This window comes from Podarcis pityusensis (assembly GCF_964106645.2).
Source record: "Podarcis pityusensis genome assembly, chromosome: 1".
NCBI lineage: Eukaryota > Metazoa > Chordata > Lepidosauria > Squamata > Lacertidae > Podarcis > Podarcis pityusensis.
The window spans coordinates 107,453,349-107,464,089 of NC_138028.1; the positions used below are offsets into that span (position 1 = coordinate 107,453,349).

Consider the following 10,741-nt stretch of genomic DNA (forward strand, 5'->3'; position numbering starts at 1 on the left):
ACCTGGGATCTTTTGCATGCAAAGTCATGTACTCTACCACTGAGCTATGGCCTTTCCCCCATAGTCTTTTCTCATCCATGTTTTATCGAAGCAATGAAACATATGTTTGAAAGATAGTATTGGGCTGAGAAAGCTACACATCTACATCTATTGCTTCAGCAAGGTTGAAGAGCCCATGAAGAGCTCCCGAGAGATTCAGTGGTAAAAGTCAACTACAACCATGTGGCACAGCTTTGTGCCAATGTAGCACTGTGTGGGTGGCAGCCTATTGGAATGTTTCTCTTGCTGTTCTAGCAGCTAGTCACATAAATTGAGACTGTAATTGCATTGTTAACCCAAATGAGACCACCACAAACGAGAATGTGGAGAGAGGAAAAACAGTGTCGCCTCCTTGGGGGGATGAGGCTATAGCCAACGCTGGATGAGACATTCCAAGGAAAGGGATGTCATTGCACAATTACTATAATAAGAGCGAGAATTAAGTGCTTCATTTAAAGATCATGCTGTGCTGAAATGTCCTGCCTCTGCTTCATTAGTAAGGCATCAAAGCTCTCATTTCCCAAGTGATAGATTTTAGTTTACCCCAAGATGTGTAGATATATAGCCATTTCCCTGCCCTTTTCATTTTCACAGGAGTTGAAGGCAGCAATGGCATGGTACATTTGGAAGAATGGTAGCTGTATACTTAATTTCATCCCTCAACAGTGCCTTTTCTGCCCATGGTCTAGTTGCAGTTGATGAATCCATTAATTGCTAGGTGAAGCTACTTAATTCAGTTTCCACATACAGTACTTTGTTTTATCTAGTACACTACCTAAAATGAATCTCCAGCTTCGCTAATGTAAAAATTGCTGTGTTTCTATTTTACTGCTGTTCCACAAGGAACCTGTGTGTTTCACTTAAGGCTGCAGACAAATGTAGAGAACTGCTGCATGGCTTTATAAAATATAATTTTAAAAATAGGGAATCAGCCTATGACCTGGTTCGCAGAAAACACTAAGCCAGTGTATGAGTTTGAAGTTTTCCAGAGAGCCTATTATGACTGCTTTGCTCCCTCTCCAGTCCTGCTGCTGTTGTGCTGCTGGGAGCTAAGCCATGGTTTGGTTTAGCATGTTGTCCAACTCAGACTCATGGTTTGTTTCTGTCCAGGCAAACAATGAATTGTAATCAAGGTTTGTTCTATGTGGTTTGTCTGGAGGAAATAAAACATGAGCCCAGATTCAGACAACCGTGCTGAACTATTGCTTAGCTCAAAGGAGGAGGAGCAGAGGAGGAGCAAAGCAGCAATAATCTCTCCTCCAACAGCCCACATGCTTGTGTTGTTTGCACTGCCATGATTTGGCTTAGCGTTATGTGCAAACTGAGCTACTGTGTATTTCTTCATCCCCTCATCCTGGTGACTAACTTGAAACCTGCACAATGCTAACCTGAAACCTGCTCCTTCTTCCCAGACTTTGTCTTTAGACTGAAACCTAAGCAAAGTTTAAAGCTTTAACCACCAGTTACACTCCCTTCCCAACTTCCCCCATGCTTGTTTAACATTCAGCCTGATAAAGAGTTCTGGAGGGCTCAAAAGCTTGCTCACTCCCTTGTAACATTTTGGCTGGCCTAATAATGGAACTGCCCAACCATAGATAGTGAATTGAAATGTTTGTGATTATAAATTAGACTGTGAACTATCAGAGAAGGCATAATAGCTGTGTAGGGCTTGAACTCTTGGAACCAACTAGCTGAATCCAAGAGGAATCTTCACTTTCTTTTGGGTAGCATTCCTTCTCTCTTGTCCTGATGTTTTCCTATGGGGACAAAATGGAAAGTTGTAGCCTGTAGGCGCTTGATTTGCTCAGGGAGTTCCAGAAGTATATGCCTCCTATATTTGAGGATGCCTTCGCTTTGTTACGTATGTGGGTGTGGGTTGCTGGAAGATGCTGAAATTCTAGTTTCTTACATTGCTTGGACCTGACTTGTAATTGTGATTAAACATTGTGTGTGCAAGCTGTGGTTTTACTCGTAGGTCCAATTCATAATGGGAGAGAGATGCTGTCTTTGTCATCAAGGGGATGACAGTTTCAGTCACTTGTGCCATCAGCTTTGGGGCTGCACTGGGATGTGAAGGTTTTGAATAATGTTCATTGACTTATTATTAAACTTTATGCTCACTTTTGGTGTATTTTAAGTAACATGGCGGGACGTGTGTGGCGCTGTGATCTAAACCACTGAACCTCTTGGGCTTGCTGATCAGAAGGTTGGCAGTTCAAATCTGCATGATGGGGTGAGCTCCTGTTGCTCTGTCCTGGGTGTGATTTAGACATGCTGGCCACATGACCCAGAAAGCTGTCTGTGGACAAACACTGGCTCCCTTGGCCTGAAGCGAGATGATTGCTGCACCTCATTGTTGCCTTTGGCTGGACTTAACTGTCTAGGGGTCATTTACCTTTAGTATTACCTATGTTAAGTAAATAGCTAATCGTGTGTTATATTCTCGTGTACAGCAATTACATTGATATTGTAATGTCTTTCATATATTTATGTACTCTTATTGTAGACTGATTCTTCGCTTTGAACTGTTTTGAGCACAGATGTTTTTGTGGAAAATGTGGTGTATAAATAAATTAACTATGACTATTGTTTTAGTCATTGATAGAATCTACATGGTATCTAAATTCTAGAAACTACCAGAGCTGTGCAAGACTGCCCCCTCCATCATGGCACTGTGGGATAGATAAGGAGTGGTATATTCAACCTTGGACTGAGGAGGGTCTTCATATCTTTCAGTAGCAACCACTATGACTGGCTTTGGTGTTGACAGACCTTCTTAATCAACAGGAGCAAGTGGGGTCTTAAAGACAGGAGAGTTGCACTGATTATGGGAAACCTAATGGCTGTAGATTTCAAAAGCATGCAAACATATTGGAGCCCATAGAGTACAGTATGGATAAATAGACCATCGGGAGGAACCACACTGATAGAATGAATGTCTATTGTAACCTATATAGTTTTGATGATCAGCGATGATTCCTCTGTATCATTGGAAGATAACCTTTTTTTTCTCTCTTTCAAAAACTGATAACAAACAAACAAGAGGCTTGTGTTCATCCCCTCCCCATTGATAGGCCTGCTTTGAGAGTTGAGCATGAGCACTCTTAGCTAAGCCATCTCTGTTTTATTTATCTTAGTTGCACTTGCTCAACCCATTTCCCCTCCTTGAACTTGCAAAGGCTCACTATGACAGAACTAATTTCCCTTGTACACAGGCTATTTGCACACATGAGAAAAGGGGATTGATCTCAATTAGACTGAAGTGCAAAGACATCACACTACTTCTAAAAGGCTTATAATCAGGTTGTTTGAGAAGAGTGCAATTATTCATTGACTGGTCTCCTGAAATGATTCAGAAAATAAACGAGCACCAGAATTGGCCCCTGTGTGGTCCCAGAGACACAGGCAGGATTAAGATAATCTTCTAGTTTGAGAGTCTGAATTATTCTTAACATAAAGGGGGGAGGAAATCAATCCTATCATGAGTGGTTGACATGGGAGCAAAATGCATATTCCTCTTTATTCAGCTGTAAATCCACTCCCCCTGGTAGTCTTATTGATCCTGAGCCTATTTGAAACTGTCAATCACTTTCAGATAGGTAACTGAGTTGTCCTAGCAGGTGAGGATTTATTTAATTCCAGATTTTGCAGTTAAAATTGCCTGCAATGAAATAATCACTGGGCCATTTATCTGCTGTCAGAAATTCACATAGGACTGAATCTGTCTAGTTTTCTAATGACACAGAAAAACTGTGCATTGTTAATTTATTTTGGCAGATGTCCTGGGTATACTTACCTGGGAGTAAGCTCCATTAAACTCAGTGACTCAGTAGACCAGCATAGGACTCTGCTATTATTCACTGATATATTCGTTCTATCTTTGTCCCACCTTTAATAAGCATTAGAAATTCCAATTTGCTACAAATTGTATTTCACCCTTAGGTTGAAGATAGCCAAACTCAGCCTTTCTCTAAAAGTAAGAACAGTTAGAAAATTTGAAGAAACTGAGTCCATCTATTTTGAGAAGTGAAAGATTTGTATGATTTATTTATTTTTAAGAATGCTCTAAAGGTGCAAGAATATTGTAAGAGCATTTTGTCCCAGGGTAGAATGTTGAAAGTAAAAACAGAAGTCTGGATTGAAATTAGAAGATGCTTTTTCCAGCATGGTACAACACATCGCTTATAAACATGTTCGCTTATTATCATGATCTAGTTTTTCAGTGAGAGCTGGCCACTTGCTATATTGTTTTGAGCTTTCTCTCTGATTTCTGTGACTCAGTCTGTGGTTTTCCTGAAAATGTTGCCCAATTGCAGTCCAGAATCTGATGCTGGATCAAGAAAGTTAACGTCCTCCTTAATGACTTCGTCCTGTCCCTTAGTGAGGTTTGAGTGAGTGCTTGTCAGGTGTGTGTGAAAGTTGAGATAGCAGTTTTTGCCATGTTGAATCCAGAAATACGGAGATAGGAAGAGCTGTGGGTTGGCTGTTTGCCTCCAGCTAACACGCCACTTGTTTGCAAATAAAGCGAATACTACAAAAACACTTTGAAACTCCAGTGGTGAGAGTGTAATAGTATTTTGAAATTTGAAAGTGGTGAGAGTGTAATAGTATTTTCTTTTCGTGACATTTCTTTATAATTGGATTATAATTAGTGTAAGATGCTCTTCCTTTCTTTAAATGTAGAGATGTTCTGTCTTCTGAAAATAGAAATAAATGAACTTGTTAATGGGGGTGGGGAGAAGTGTGACAGTATTTCCATTATTCCCAAGATTTATCACAGCACACATTGATTAATATCTAATGCTTGTAAATAGCTTCCCCTAAAAATTAGGGAATGGGATCTGTAAGCTCATTGGTAGAGCATCTGCTTTGCATATAGTAGGTCCCAAATTCAATCCCTGATATCTATTTATTCCTATACTTATTTATTCCTGCATTGCAGGGGGCTTGGACTAGATGACCCTTGGGGTCCTTTCCAACTCTACAATTCTATGATCTTCAGGTATGACTGGGAAAAAGCTCCCATCAAACATCCCAGAGAGTCTTTCCCAGTCATTGCAGACACTAGTGAGCTTGATGAATCAATGGCCTGGCAGACTATAAGGCAGCTTTCTATGTTCCTAAACATTTTGCAGCATCTAAAGGGGAAAATGTTTATTTGTTTATCCTTTTTTCTATTTGAGGAATATGTATGAATTCAAGCCATCTGAAATCTTCTCCCAGTTTAGTAGAGGGAGGTGGTGTTACATTCCTCCCTTGAAGGGGTTTTCTGGGGAATATTTAGTCTGGCCATATAATGTGCTGCATTTTTTATCTGCAAAAAGTTGGTGCAGAAACATCAGACTTCAGTTTTCATTGGTGAAAAGCTTCACTGTGTGACAATGCGTCTCTTTGGAGAGAATATTAATGCTTAGTCAGGTATGAGATAGTGTTAATACTATATAAAATATACATAAACATATCATTTGCCTAAGAAGGATTAGTACAGTTGAAATGCAGAGATCCGCTGGTCGTCAAAGGGCACAGCTCACCTAATAGCTCTGACTTGGTTGAATAGTCAGATGTGTTTGGTGGATTTGTCCCCAAAACCAGAAGAAATAGTGGAGTGTCTTTTGTCATTTGCAGCCCCTTGGGAACCACTTGTACCCATCACAAATGATTACTCTGTCGTGCATGTTATTTCTCTCCCAGGCTCATGATTAAGCACTGTCGTTGAGTTGTAGGCGATCCCATGCCCTCTAGTGGCAAACCACAGTTTAGAAAAACCAGCTGTTCAGTTGTTGTCTTTAATGAGGCAAGGCATTAACCCTCAGCATAATTATTACAGCACCCAAGTCTCACGTCTGGGAGTTTCATCGTGGTGCTTTGCACCGCTCTCACTCCATCCCATGCTTACTCATGAATGCATGTAATTGAGTGCCTGCTCGACTGCTCTGGGGCTTTTCCCATAGTGCCTTCATGTGTTTAGCCGGTGCTAAGTATTAGTGACAGGGCATGTAATGTAAAGTTCTGGGCTTCTTTGTTGCTTCAGCTGAAAAGCCGTGCTTCAAATGTACAGCCCTCAAGGATTCTTCTTCCTTGACGTTTATTTTTCTTAGCTATGGATCATTTGGCATGATCCTGGGCAATGTCACATTACTTACATGTCAGAAAACTGGTTTCCTTCTGTAGTAAGTTATTTTAATACTGCGACCCAGTCTGTGTATCACATTGAAATACAGCATGCCAAGTTGATGTGTAAGCTATGCCTAATTGTGGAAAGATTTAATTTTTTCACACAAAAAATGTGAGCAAAGTGGAGAGGGTAAAAATGGCCTATCGGTGCTATTTGCTGCTGGTTTCCAGTATGCATTTTCTACCTATGGAACAGTGAAGGGTGATCAACTTTATTTTCGTTTCAGAGGTCAAAGCACCTAATGAGGAGGATGTTGCTCCCAGGAGTCCCATTGATACCAAAGTGTGAGGGCAGTATTCAAGTAAAGGATTGCACCTAGTGCAAGAATGAGTGCTAGCAGGAGAGGACTTCCCCTTCACATGTGGAACCCCCCAAAACAGATTAGAGGGCAGGAGTTTTTAAGAATACTAAGGACTGCTTCCCCCTCACCAAAACCACCCTTAGAGCTCCCCCAAACCAACACCCTCTCCTTATAGCGTGCCTAACTACCCCAACACTTAGAACTTAACCAAAAGCCTTTTACAGTCCCACCTCCCTGGCCATGTCAGAGAAGGGCAGGGAGGATCACAAAGGCTTAGACCTTCTTGTGCTGCCCCAGCTGCCCAGCCAATTGGGATGAAAAATCGGTCCAGCAGGAGGAGGCGCACAGGAAGAAGAAAGGCAGCCAGAAACATTGGCCCAATTGGCCTGGGCATCAGCAACTACAGCAGTGCGTTACCCGGCTGCTTAGCCCCTGCTTCTGACTGCCTTTCTCATTCCTGTGCTCCTCTTCCTCCTGCCTGGCTTTTCATCCTAATCAGCCAGCTGGCAGCAGCGGCAGCAGCCAGGCAGGAGGAGGAAGGTGGCCAGTAGCACCAACGGCTGGCCTGAGGATCTGAATCATCTGATGTTCAGAGAATCAGTGCAGGGCAAGCATTGTAAGCCTTCCCACGCTCCACCTGTATCCACCATAGCTGCATTTTAAAATGCAGACTTCTTTCTTGGGCTTCCCACAACAGCAGTGATGCTGGCAGCAGGGGCACAGGGGCAGTGAAGGAGAAGAAGCAGCTTCCTTACCCTCTTCATTCTTCTCCCCTATGCCAGTGGCGGCAGCCACGGGAGAGTGGAGGTGGAGACATTGGAAGGCTTACATTTCTCATTCTTTCAACCTTGGACTCTTCCTACCTCATGCTGCTGCTATGGGTCCAAAGGCTGGCTGGCCACCTCTTCTGGGTGCCTTCCTTGTCTGCTTCTACCTTAAGCTGCCGCTGCTGCTGACTGGCCACCTCTGGGTGTCAGTATTTTCATCCCTCCCATTGCAAGGATCACCATATCATGTTTGTTTTACAGTGGTACCTTGCGTTAAGTACTTAATTCGTTCCGGAGGTCCGTACTTAACCTAAAACTGTTCTTAACCTGAAGCACCACTTTAGCTAATGGGGCCTCCCGCTGCTGCCGCGCCGCCGGAGCACAATTTCTGTTCTCATCCTGAAGCATAGTTCTTAACCTGAAGCACTATTTCTGGGTTAGCAGAATCTGTAACCTGAAGCGTATGTAACCTGAAGCGTATGTAACCTGAGGTACCACTGTACTTTCTGTCTGTGAGAAAGGAGGGGGCGGAAGCTACTCTTCCAGACTTCCGTCTCCAGTACTGTGAGGTTTTTTCTTTGATCTGTCTAGAGACAGAATGGCAGTATGAGAGCTGTTTCTCTCGTACATGTTTGTTATGTTCTTTTATTTGTTTAATCAGTAGAAATAAATTAGGCATGCTACAAAACCTCCACAGCTTTGCTTCCGTTACTCTGCTGCATTTAAGGTGCTCACAATGAGCAAATGTGAGTCCGCGACCTATTCCTCGAGAATGCTGTGTTGCTGTTCCTGCATTCCTGTGATTGGAAGGTCGGTGAAGGTTCTCCCATCACCCAGCCCATGCAGGCGCAGCTGAAGATGTAGGCTGAACATGGGTACACGTAAACTGGGTGCCTTCCTTGTCTGCTTCCACCTTTTGCAGAGCCCAAGGTCAGCCGCTGCAGTGGCAGCAGAAGTAGTGAATCCTCAGGCTGGCTGGGGAGGAAGAAGGTAGCCAGCCACAATGCTGGTTGGCTTGGGGCTCTGGATCCTGGAGGCAAGGACCCTGTGGTTGGCAGGCTGAGGAGCCAGCAGAGCTTGGTGCTGCTGCAACCCATCCTCAATTCACCTGGGTTCTCCCTCCACCACTTTGTGTCACACTATAGTTTGCAGTGCCACCTGTCTGTGGCCAAGCAAACTGCAGCGTGGTGACAGTGTTGTATTTTTATTGTATAGTAAGATAATATATAGCTAACTATTATGGTGACAGCACAGCATTTTAAGACAAACAAACAAACAAACAAAGCAAACAGAACTAAATTATAACTTGTTCTGTGAAAGGAAACAAGCTATCAGTTCATCAAGAGTGAGCTTTGTCACATCTCTATAATGACATGTAGTTCCTTTTACATCCCTGCTACACTGATGAATAGCTCAGCACTGGTTCCATTGGGAGATGTATCACCTGACACTTAAGAAAACAGTAATGAGAGTTCACTTTTAAAGTGTCAGACAACAGCCTCAAAAGCAGCAATGTAGGATTGAGAGTTAAGGGGTGTGTGAAAGACATATCACTACAGTGGTGCCCCGCAAGACGAATGCCTCGGAAGACGAAAAACTCGCAAGACGAAAGGGTTTTGCGGTTTTTGAGGTGCTTCGTAAGACGAATTTCCCTATGGGCTTGCTTCGCAAGACGAAACGTCTTGCGAGTTTGTTTCCTTTTGAAGCGGGAACTGGGCTGGCAGGGAGCGAGCGAGGGAGCGACCTACCTTTTCCAGAGGGATCCTCTTCTGGAGAGGGCACAGAGGAGGCAGGTGGGCTGGGATCCAGCGGATCTGGCTGGGTCTCTGTGCCGCCGCCGCCTCTGCCTCTCTCTCTCTCTCTCTCCCCCACCCCATGTGGCTGCTCCATTTTGCCCTAACTGCGCGAAGGCAGGAGGAGGAGGGACAAAGGAGGAGGAGGAGGCATCCACTGCACTTGGGTCGCCGCGAAGGCGCCTTTGCGGGGGTGGGAAGAAGCTGGGAGCAGCTGCCGAGACTGTGGGGAGCCCGGCGGCGTGACGCAAGGTAACGGGGGGAGCAAGGGAGAGTCCGCGCCGGGCGCTTCGTGCGTCCGCCCTCGGTTCCTGGGCTCGAACTTCCTTTGGCACCTCGTGGAGAGAGAGGGAGAGGAGCGGGCTGGGGCTTTGATGTGGGACGCGGTTTGGCGGAGCGAAGACGCGGCAAGGCTTGGCGACAGAGGAAGGGGGGCTGTTTTCGTGGGGAGGTGGGAGGGGGTGTCTTTGCCTCTTCCCGGCAACAGATCCTCCAGGCTAGGGAAACTCCTCCTGCTGGGGAGCGACCCGCTTTGTGCTTTGCCCGCTATCCCATTATAATACAGTACCAGGGTGCATCCGTGCTTCGCAAGACGAAAAAATCCGCAAGACGAAGAAACTTGCAGAACGGATTAATTTCGTCTTGCGAGGCACCACTGTACTTGTGGTGTAACAATCATCCTACTTTTTGCCTCTGGCAAACACATCTTTCAGGTTTATGTATTGTTTCAATAACCTGCAAACTATGTTTGACCAGAGGCAATACTGGGTAAAAAAAAATTGTGTGTGCACACTCTCAAGTTCTCTTTAAACCTATTGTCTTATAGCTAGGACAGGAATCCTGAAACAAGATTGTGAAAGTTACAGTGCAGATGAAAATGTATGGGTTGGTGGAGGGAGAGACTATTGCTCTGCTTATACCTTTAAAAAAAGCAGATAAGATCCTGTGATGAATCCGATTGAATACGAAGTTCCTGCTTAAGGTACAGGTCTATCTATCATCTAATTCTTATTGATGGGATCATACAAATGTGTACAGCAGCACACAATTATATTTAATAATGTAGGTTGTGTAAAATAATAATATAAATACAACTTTAGTATTTCTAAGGCCACATCATCTGTCAGTAATATTTTTCTACAAATCCTAAAGAAAGAAGGAGGAGGAGAAAGTAATAAGCCTTTTCCAGATTACTTTGCTATTTCATCCACATTCCCTACTTTTAAACTAACAAATAGTATTGGTTTGCAGAGTTTTACATTTTGTGGTTCCACATCAATTTTTTAAAGGTGTTGTTAGGGTGGGAGAGATCACGTGTTTAGCTTCTGCTTGCACTAGAGGAAACTGACACATCAGCTGTGTCATCGACAGGAAGTCTCTTGGAGTATTTCCAGTGAAAAGCTAAAGACTTAAGATCACCTCCTATGATAATATCACCCATGACCACATGGCCCAGTCTGTTCCAACACAATTGACAAGGCTGATTTCAGCTTGTTGTGAGATGCCCAGATCACATCCCTCCCTCCTGCCAGGAGGATGTGTGTGTAGATACCTCTGGATTTTGTATGGCTGAAATATAGCCTACTGAACAAAGATAAGAATCACACCAACTTTTTGCCTGTGGCCCCACCTACCCTTGGCATGCAATCCCAAAAAGGAAGGTTGC

The 10,741-nt window shown here is 43.9% G+C and overlaps 1 long non-coding RNA gene across 1 annotated transcript in view; it reads left to right on the forward strand.

Annotated features, from left to right (window-relative positions):
* Positions 1 to 10,034, forward strand: part of LOC308479553 — a 37,969-nt gene extending 27,935 nt beyond the window's left edge. Inside the window, exon 3 of the long non-coding RNA XR_013987724.1 lies at positions 9,902 to 10,034. This is a non-coding gene — a long non-coding RNA (uncharacterized lncRNA). The remainder of the gene's footprint in view (positions 1 to 9,901) is intronic.
* The last annotated feature ends 707 nt before the right edge of the window (positions 10,035 to 10,741 follow it).